This window comes from Nelumbo nucifera, chromosome 5 (genome assembly GCF_055504915.1).
Source record: "Nelumbo nucifera cultivar China Antique chromosome 5, China Antique-T2T, whole genome shotgun sequence".
NCBI lineage: Eukaryota > Viridiplantae > Streptophyta > Magnoliopsida > Proteales > Nelumbonaceae > Nelumbo > Nelumbo nucifera.
The window spans coordinates 52,410,469-52,421,471 of NC_142653.1; the positions used below are offsets into that span (position 1 = coordinate 52,410,469).

Consider the following 11,003-nt stretch of genomic DNA (forward strand, 5'->3'; position numbering starts at 1 on the left):
TGACCGGAGTGGTTGAACCATCAACCCGTTGACCCATTCAATGGTTTTTGGCTGTTTTTTATTTTTTTAATTGGGAACCATCCGGGCAATTGGTTATGTTTTATCATAATCTCGGCCCCTGGCCAAAAACCGTTGAATCGATCAACGACCCATTGACCCAAGTGGTTGAATCATTGACCCGTTCAATGGTTTTTGGTCATTTTTTTTTTATTTTCTTAATTTTTGTTGTGGGAATGGGCCATCCGTTCGAGTCGAACAATCGAATTGTCGACCAAAAAACCAGTGGCCAAAACGGTTTCGTTTTTAGGTCGTATGAGTTACACGCTCGAATGACATAACACGTATGGTACTACTTAATGGAATCATCCAAGCAACTTGTTCCATTTTACCCCAATCCCAGTTTGTGGCCAAAAATCGTTGAATCGCTCAACGACCCATTGACCCGAGTGGTTGAGCCATCAACCGTTGACCCATTCAATGGTTTTTGGCTACTTTTTTATTTTCTAAATTTTTGTTGTCAGAACAGGTTGTTCGTTTGAATTGGATAGTTGAACCGTCGATCTGAAAACTAGTGGCAAGAACGATTCCATTTTTGAGTTGTATGAGTCACACGGTCGAATGACATAACATCATGGTTTTTAAAACCGACCTGGAGACCGAACCAGTTAGGGGTCTGGTTATCGAGTCAAATGGGTCGACCGTTCTAGACAAACGGTTGACCCATTCTTGCAAAAAAAATAAAAAAAAAATAGAAAAATAAAAACAGTCAAAACCGTTAAAACGGTTCGATACCTAATTATTAGCAATATTTATAATAACTATTATTTATTTATATAATTAGATAACTAATTTTAACAAAAAAGACATGGATCAATTTTATAGAGATATGCATAAACTATTTTGACGAATTTACATTTTTGTTTATTGAGAAAGACATACAAAAAAAGATGATATTAATTATGACAAAAAAGACATGAATTGATTTTCTAAGAATATTCATTAACTATTCTGATGAATTGAATATTAGTGTTTCTACTTAAAAATTTATGATAATCAATGCAGTTCTCCTGCCCGTTTTCACCTTAAAGGCCTAGCCCGTAGCAGAAATTCAGAACCCAGCGAATGAGGAAGAAGATGAGTTCAAATGAGAGAGAAACCCTCTTTATAATAGAAACTTAAACGGCAGAAGGTTGGAGATCGAGAGTCCAATGAGTTTCAAGTACTTTCAACTTCCAACACATTTAGGTTTTCCTTTTCAATGATTTTTTTAATTTTAATTATTTTGACACAAATAAATAAAACAATAGTTAATGCACCTTTCTTCTAAACGTTTTTGTTCTTTTACCAATTATCTATTATTTTATTATTTGTGTCAAAATAATTAAAAATAAAAAAATAATAAAAATGGAAAACATGTCCCAATTAATGCGCCTTTCTCTCCAACCTTCTGCCATTTTGGGTTCTCTGACCTTCAACCGCTCTTTGAATTGCCCAAACATCGATGAAGACTCTGGTTTTAGCTGGGATATGGTAGCCATTAGCATTGATAGCTCTAGTGGACTCTCTTGGAATCAAAAAGGGAGCAGGAGGATGTAATCTTAGAGTCTCTTTGGTAACAGCTTTTAAATAAGCCATTTGAGGAATGTCATCTTCTTCAAACTTGAATTTCTTACCCACAACACGTCTAACTTCTTCTTGGGCTTTTCTCATCACTTTGGGATTCCTGATGAGTTCGGTCATGCTCCATTCCACAGTAATGGCCTTCATATCACTTCCACCAATAAACATGTCCTGTGAATAAGTAGTGGGAATATGATATATAAGATATATATGAACAAATTTGTTAAGAAATATATTATTTGGAGTGCAAAAGCCAAAATGAGTACAAAATTGCATTTGTAGGTCGACGCATGGAACAATTTCGATATGATATACGAGAAAGCCAGCAATTGTAATGTCATTTAAAGGAGGCCTAAACTGAGAAGATAAAAAAGTGTTCTTAATTAGTATTTTGTAGTTCAGAAACAGAAATGAATATTACCAAAATGATTCCCAAAAGTGACATTACCACCCTTGTCAAAGGCCCGATCCGTCTGCTATTATCATCTTCTTCTTCAAACTTGCTACTGAAAGCAGCTCTAGAAATCAAGTTACCGGATATAATGGTAAGTAACTCGCTTAGATTAATTGAGTTGCACAACTGACATGCGTGAGATATCTTCTCGATCAAAAGAGCAACCTCTTCTTCCCTTATATATCTGAATGACTGCACTCTCTTGACGCTCAAGAGGCGGAGAACAGACATCTTATTCATTTGTCTCTAGTACTCGCCGTAAGGTGCAAACCCCAAGTCATTGCAGCCATAGAGAAGCTTCTTTGCAGCAGTTGTAGAAGGCCTAGTTGCAAAGTTAGTATCTTGGGTCTTAGTGATCTCCATTGACATCTCTAAGGAGGAAACGAGTAGAGGGACACTGCCCAAATGCAATAGCATGAGCGGCCGATACTTTTGAGACAGGGCCATGAGAGTGCGGTGGGGAAGTGTGCCAAGTTGGTGAAAATTTCCGATGACTGGAATCCTCGTTGGAGACAGTGGCAGCTTGACCAAACATCCCCGGAGTCTGAGTAGGAAGACAAAAGAGAAGAGGAGAAGAAGTGGGAGTGAACAAGGCAACAGAATTCCTTGTGCTCGGCCATCGGATGTTCCAAGCGGCAGGGGTTGGTAGGGTGCGGATCAACTGCTTGGCCATTGGAATGCCCTAACCAACCAGTTGCAGCGGCTGAAGGTCAAGATGTAAGAGAACCCAAAACGGCAGAAGGTTGGAGAGAAAGGCGCATTAACTGGGACAGGTTTTCCTTTTTTATTGTTTTTTATTTTTAATTATTTTGACACAAATAATAAAATAATAGATATCCCCAAGGGAAAATAAAGATTTTAAGACCAGAAAGTACAAATATCACATACCTCTTTCTCTGGGGGAAGAAGACCTTTTATAACCACCTGGTGCACTCACTCCCAAGCTTCTGCCAGGTCAGGTATAACTGCCTCTGTGGGGGGCAGACATAACCGCCACTGTCCTCTCTGTCAGGGCCGTCTCTGCCACAACTGAGATGGCGGTAGCAAATGGCCGTTACGGTGTGATTGCCATCTGTTAGATCCAGACTAGTCAGGTGTGCTGCCCCAGAGTATGGACCTGTCAGGTACGGTTTCACAGTTGCGCGACCTGGAGCCGAGGTGCCGGAGTGGTGCACGAGGTGAAGTCCTGAGTTTGGATGAGAGTATGGCCTACTGTCCCGAGGTGCCGGGATATGACCCAGACAGACCTGAGTTGGGATAGTCCGGGCTTCGCCCCTCGAGGGCTTGCTAGCTTCGGGATCCTTAGGGAGAGCTCGGGTTTCACCTCCCAGGAAGTGTGGGTTCCTTTTGGGGAGCTCGGGAGCCTCGGGCCTCTTCTTGGAGAGCTCGAGAAGCTTGGGCCTCTTCTTGGAGAGCTCGGGAAGCTCGAGCCTTCTCTTGGGATATGGTCGTGCTATGTCACCGTGCCGAGCTGGCGTTCCTGCCAGGTCACCCAGGTTTCTTCCACGTGTCGCACAGCCTAGGGGTCGGGCCAAATCTACCTCCATCAATTGCCCCCGACTCCCCGTGCCCGGGGTCTTGACCCGACGTGGGGAGTTCACGGACTAACGGGTGGATTTACCCCGTGGCATGCTTCGTCCAGTTTGGAGATCCCCCGGTCTCACCCACCTATGTTCTTGGATCAACCGGGGTTAGTGCGGCTCGACCAGAGTCAACCCGTGTCGCGTACAGCTCACGCGCAGATGTCAAACGATTTATCAGCTCTCGGACGTCAAAAATTCGTGCTAAACAGATTTCACCTCGGGGGTCGTGCAGCCGGTTTTCTTGACAGCCGTTAGATGGCTTTGATCTCAACCATTGATGCGCGGGTACAATGGCTATAAATAGTGGGGGCCCTGGTCACTTTCCTTTGTCAATAATCAGCAATCGTTTCTTGAGCTCACATCCAAGGTACTCAGCTCGCGTCACCTTCCCTAGTTCGGTAGCGTTCCCTTGGTGAGTCCCCTTAGCCTTTTCAATTTCCCTTCCTTTCCTTTTATGATGTCTAGTTCGAGTAGTTCAGGTAGCTTAGATAACCTTTTAGAAGGGCCTGAGGCGGAGACCTTGGGTCGGGCTGCCTCTTTTGACACACTTCTAGATGAGCCCGAGGTAGGGCCTTCAGCACGGGTCACCCCTAGTAGCCTAGAGTCCACTTCTCATCAGGTTCGGATGCCGGACACGTTCAGACCCTCCACTATGACGTCTGAGAGACTTCGGTCCCTTGTTCGTCAGTTCAACCTACCCGGGGACTATGCATATAGCTTACCTTCGGGCAACTTCCCTTGGGAGCACGGTCCAGATGAGATCGTGGTCTTCCGGGAGCAGCTCTTTGCCAGGCTGTGCCTTCCTCTCCACCCCCTAGTCGTCGAAGTCTTGAACCACTTCGGCGTCTCAGTCGGTCAGCTTCACCCAAACTCCATTCGTAACGTTGTCGGGACCATATCCCTCTGCTGTGAATACGTTATTCCCTTGGACTTAGAAATTTTTTCTGCCTTCTCATGCTTAAGAAGCAAGCAAGCTTCCTTCCCGAGCACAGACGGGCCTACTACCTGTCTCCCCGCCCATGATTTAAACTTCTTCACAAACTTCCAAATAAGGTCCCAGCGTGGAAGCGAAACTATTTCGTGGTCTGAAGTGCTACGGGGTGGCCGCTTCCTACTCATTGGAGGGCAACTATCCCTGATCCCAGCGTCATGTTAGATAAAGATATGGTGGAGACCTTTCAGTTTTGGGCCCAGGTCGGGCTCGAGTGCAGAGATTACCTCTCAGAGGCTAAGCTTATTCAGGCCTGTCTGAGTCTGGGTAGGCTTCTTTACTTAGTTTATTTTTTTTTAACTGACACCGAGCTCTCTTCGCAGGTATCATGGAGGCGGAGAAGACCCGAGGTGTCAACCTCCTTGACGGAATGAAGAGGAGGAAGCGGGTCTCAAAGCGAGCTCGCGTGGAGTCTCCTCAGGCCATGGAGTCCGAGGTCCCGAGCCATCCTCCGATCATCAACTTGGATTCTCCCAGGGAACCTGAGGCGGTCGGGCCAATCCTGGAAATGGCAGCGGAGCCCGGTGTTGCGGAGGCTCGGGAGGCCGAAACTACAGAGGCTTCTTGAACACCGACGATTTTTTCCAGCTCGGGGAGCCAAGAGGGGGTTGGCAGTGTGCTGACTCCGAGCTGCGCTCTCCGAAAGAGCCAGAAGGCTATCTATCCAAGCAAGGTCGCGGCATGGTCCGAACTTCCTCTCGGTCACATCGGCGCACGTGCTGCGTCTCATGTTATGGTGGTAAGTTGACATGGTTTTCCCTTTGTGCTTTTTCCTTCATTTTTTACTTTCTTGCCGAACTGACTCCTTGCTTGGCAGGCGAACTCCTCCATTCATGCCCTGATTATCCAATTAGAGAGGAATCTGAAGCGGGCGCAAACTTCCGAAGAGGCTTTGGGATCAGCTCGGGAGCGGGTCCAGTATCTTGAGGGCGAGACTTCGGCTCAGAGGAGTGAGTTGGAGAGACTCTGAAGAGAGAATGGCGCCCTGAGGCTTGTCGTGAAACACCTCGCGACCTCGAAAGGGGTCTTGGAGCACGAGGTGGAATACCTCAAGGCCGACATCAAGGAGAAGTCCGAGATCTTCTTCTAAGCTCTTGAGGACGCCAAGGTGAAGGCCGTTGACGATTACATAGCATCGGAGTGCTTCGACGACCTGATGGTGGGTTCATATCGGAGAGGCTTCAAACTGAGCCGGTGGATGATAAGGCACGCATACCCCAAACTTGATACTCGTGCCAACACCACCTCGCGTATTACTTCGGAGATGGCTCGTGCAGCTTATGAAGATCCAGATTCTGAAGACGAGGTTGACTCCCCAAGGGTTGCCGAGGTCCCTTCTGAGGGCAAGGGGGATGTACTTCCGAAGTGATATGTACTGGGCCTGCGAGCCCGAAGTGACATGTATCGAGCCTGCGAGCTCATCATTTTTTTTTTGAATACTGTAAAGTAAACATTAGTAATGAAGTACCTTTTTTAGCTTAAGTGTTGTGCAATTATTATCTTTTTGCCGAATTGATTGTATTACCGAGCTGCATAGAATTAGGTCCCCGAAACGAGGGGGTTCCTTGAGGCGGGTTAACATAGTAAGGCTATATGCCTGATCTGTTCTCCGCCTGGGTAAAGGAAACATCAGTTTAGTAGGCTTGGCTTAGAGCGAGCTATACACCCCGGGTTTCATATCCGTGTTGCCTGCTCTCTTGGCACTAACACTTAGTTTGCGTTGATGAGTTCCCGAGGTCATCCTCAGCTTAGTGCTTTAGCCCTTAGGATATTTTCCTAGGTTTTTGCCCATGCCGGAGAGGCGACTGGGTCTTGCAGTGTCGAGGCCTTTGTTACCTCGGCATTCTGGCCCTTAGGCTCTGGGAGCGGCTCACAGTCCGCCCAGTTCGGTAACTTACAGGTAATATCGCCTTAGGTTGACGATGTTCCATGCTCGGGGTATTTGCCTACCCTCCAGGGTCTCGATCTCGTACGCTCCTCCGAGTGCTCTCTTTACTCGGTAGGGTCCCTCCCAGTTTGGCCTGAGTTTGCCAATGCCGGGCTCAAGTACAATGACCTTGCGAAGAACTAGGTCACCGACGCGAAAGTTTCGCTTCTTGGCTCTAGCATTGTAGTACCGAGCTACCCTTTGCTGGTATGCTGTGGTCCTGATCTATGCGAGGTCCCTCACCTTGTCGAGCAGGTCGAGGTTGGTACGTAGCTCGTCGTTATTGGTATTGTCACTGTATGCTTCCAATCGAAGTGAGGGGATTTTGATTTCGGCTGGGATGACTGCCTTTGTGCCATAGGTGAGGTTAAATGAAGTTTCTCTGGTGGCGGTTTTCTCTGTAGTTCGGTATGCCCATAGAACGCTGGGCAGCTCGTCCGCTCATAACCCTTTAGCTCGGTCTAGCCCGGCCTTTAGTCCGCGGAGAATAGCTATGTTCGTGACTTCTGCCTGACCGTTTGATTCGGGGTGCGCGACCGACGTAAAGTTTTGTTGGATCCCCATGTCTTGGCACCATTCTTAGAATTTGATGTCCTCAAACTGCTTGCCATTATCGGAGATCAGTATCCGAGGTAGCCCGAAGCGGCACACTATGTTCTTCCAAAAGAAGTTCTGGACGTTTTGAGATGTGATTGTTACGAGAGGTTCAGCTTCAACCCACTTTGTGAAGTAATCTACCGCCACTACTAGGAACTTCCTCTCACCCGTTGCTGGCGGGAATGGCCCGAGTAGATCGATGCCCCACTGTGCGAAGGGCCATGGGCTGGTGAGGTACATGAGGTCAGCGGCGGGTTGATGGTGAATATTGGCGTGCTTTGTTATGGACACTCCACCCGGCAGCGCATTGCGGCGCAGTTATAGGCAGCAACACGCACCGCCCGGTAATGCTGCACAGCAGCCCAGCAGCGCGCCGCATGCACCGCCTGGCAGCGCGCAACACGCACCACCCGGAATCGTGGCGGTGGGCTGATGGTGAATATTGACGTGCTTTGTTATGGACACACCACCCGGCAGCGCATTGCGGCGCAGTTATAGGTAGCAACACGCACCGCCCGGTAACACTGCACAGCAGCCCAGTAGCGCGCCGCACGCACCGCCTGGCAGCGTGCAACACGCACCGCCCAGAAGTGCGCAGTACGCACCGCACGGTAGCAGCACTAGGCAGCAGCATGCACCGCACGACAGCAGCATGCACCGTACGGCAGCAGCACGCACCTCACGGCAACAGCACTGCGAGACGCGCGCACCACCCGTCAGTAGCATTAAGGGAGTAAGAGAAGAGATTTATTCTTTCTTATGTTATGTCTTTTTAATTTTCTACCTAACTAGGGGCTTCTCTATAAATTACTAAAGTTTAACTTAATGAAATAGAATTAAGGGAGTAAGAGAAGAGATTATGCTCGAAAATCTCTCTCTCTTAACCCAAGTTGCTGCCACCTTCTTCTTCTTCTTCTTCTCTCCTCTTGAACTCTAATTTCTGCTATTTTCTTTTGATTTTTTGCAACTTTCTAAATAGTCATTTCTTCTCAAAAGGTTGTTTTTCTTCTATATTTATATATAATTATTTTAATTGAGACCTGGGATCAAACCCCACTACTACTATAAAGTTGGGGGATGGGCTACCCCGTGTGTAGCTCTATAAAATAAAAGAAAATGTGTTGACTATAATATAAATAACTATATAAGTTAAAAAAATTTAAAATTAAACTAACCAAGATAACCAAAGGCTTTCGTATTAAGTGCTTTCTTATTGTATTTTATTGTTGAATCAGGAGAATCTATGAAACAAATTTACACTAGATTAATAAAAAAATAAACAAAAACCTAATAACCCATGGATCGAAAGGAGAAATGGTTATTTTAGACATTTATATAAGAAGAAAATTGGTTACCCCATGTATTGGTGGACAAGTTTAGGTTTTGACATTAGTTTGGTCCAAGCTAGGGTTCATATTTAGGTTGACGATTAACCTTATCCAATCCATCTAATTTACATGTACAGTCGTACACCTAATTTACTAAAGAGAGCCAAAAGGGATTAAAAGAGACTTAAGAGGAAAGGAGGGATTTAATGGGGAGGGAGAGATGTTACAAATATTGAGAGACAATTAAATATGGGTTTTTTGAGAGAGAAGAATGATCATATTAGAGAGTAATTAAATATGGGTTTTTTGAGAGACAACGAAGATGTATGATGGTTTTAATTTGGCGTTATTATATTTTTTAATAATCTCATTTAAAAATAAATATACACAAGGAGAATAAGAGGAGAGGCACATGTGAGCTATATGGCTAGATTGCTGCTTGTTATATATAGCTAGATTGCTATATATAACTAGATTGCTGCTTGTTATATATATATAGCTAGATTGCTGCTTGTTAATTAAGGGGCGACCTTTTTAACTACTTTCACGGGGTACGAATCAGATCAACCAGCTTAAGATTGGTTGAAGGCAGGTCGAATCAATGGGAGATTGGAGAAGCCCATGAAAGATTCCAAAGATTGCACACTCACCGAAATAGAAAGTGATCTCTCTAGTTGAATCATGAATTAGAAAGAAATCTTACTTGTTTTTCTTCTCTTTCTATTATTTTTAATCTTTGTAAATATGTAAATTCTTGAACAGCAATTCTTTATATAAATTATATTGCTTCTCACGTTCAGAGAGCGCGTTCAAGAAATCTCTCTAATTTACTATTAATCAATTTCTTTATCCAATTACTAATAGAAATTCTGTTAATTAAGAGTAGTTTTTTATAATTAAAAATATTACCCTTATTAAACCAAAATTAACTAAATTAATTTATTGGACTTAACAAAGTAGATTTATTTGAATTAACAGTAACTTTATTTGAATTAAAAGAATTATTAAGAGAAATTTTGCTATAAATTTACAGTTAACTTATTAAGAGAAATTATTCCAGGTGCTATTCACGTAATGTATACATCTCTTTTTAACCCATTTTCCATAATATTGGATATTGAGTTTTTCCATGCATCGCATGGCTTCCTACTCTTTAAGCTTTTATTAAAGTATATATTAACTCCCATAATCTTTTGTTGAATCCTATTTTTAATGAAAACACTTTATCTTTTTTTTTTTCATGCCTTTCTAATTGTGAGGGCATAAAATTTAATTCGAAGTTTTGAATTAGAACTTCTCATTAGAGGTGTTCACGGTTCTATTAACTGAGCCGTGGGCTTATTTTTGAAACTGTATTAGACTATTTGTTTTTAGAAAACTGGTAACTGAAATCAAACTGAAGCCAATCGATTAACCATTGGTTTGGTTCATTGATGTTTTTATAATTACAATACATATTATAAAAAATATATAAATATATAATAAAAGACTAGAAATATATATATATATATATAATATTATATTTTAAATGATAAATAATATTATATGTTAAAAATATATATTTATATATAATGCATATTTATTAATTTATAATATATAGAGAATATATATATATATATATATATATATATATATAACATCATATACATAAAATATATACAAATATATGTTTACTGGTGAGTTCGGTTAACCACTGGTTTTCTATATTGGTTAACTGAAACCGAACCAATACCTTCACTTTTTTAAAAATACCAAACCCAAAACCAAACTGACTGGTGCAGTTAACTGGATTTTCAGTTCAGTTTCGACCATTTTTTGGTTCGGTTCGATTTTTCAGTTTTTCTTGCTCACATTTAGGGGTGTCAATGGGCTGGTTTTGGGTTGGACTGTCCAAATCAAAATCCATTTAGACAGATTGGATGGACCAATATGACATATTGAATTTGGACGGACTGGATGGACCAATATGACATTGAATTTGGATGGACTGGATGGACCAATATGACATATTGGATTGGACCTGGTCTGTCCATAATGAATTTATATCGGATTGAGCCAATATCTAGTCCATTGATACAAGATAAGAACGTTGGCGTCAGTGGACCAAGTTTGAGTTGAAACCAATCTAAATTAACAGGAATATGAACAGATTGGACAGTCTCTGGACCGGTCCAAAATGGTCCAAAATATTTATTGGACTGGATTGGAGCAGGTCTATTTGTAATGGACTGGATTGAACCAAATTCAGTCCAATTAACACCTTTACTCACATCCTTATATTCAAGTTATTAATTAATTCCCATTCTTTCACATTAATGAAGCTATTTTTTGAGTTTGGATCTACTATAGACTCTTTGCTTGGTAGACTTTATAACAAAGCTATTATTTTGAGTTGGTGCAGCTAATGCGTCTCACTTGAATAACTTAATTGACGTGGCTGATTCAGCTTGCTGATAGATCGGTTTAATCTCAGTTCATTATTAAATTTTGGTTTGTTAATTGA

At 42.9% G+C, this 11,003-nt stretch overlaps 1 pseudogene; it reads right to left on the reverse strand.

The window, feature by feature from the left end:
* Positions 1 to 1,422: 1,422 nt before the first annotated feature.
* Positions 1,423 to 2,314, reverse strand: LOC104596876 (cytochrome P450 71A1 pseudogene; annotated as a pseudogene).
* Positions 2,315 to 11,003: the final 8,689 nt, after the last annotated feature.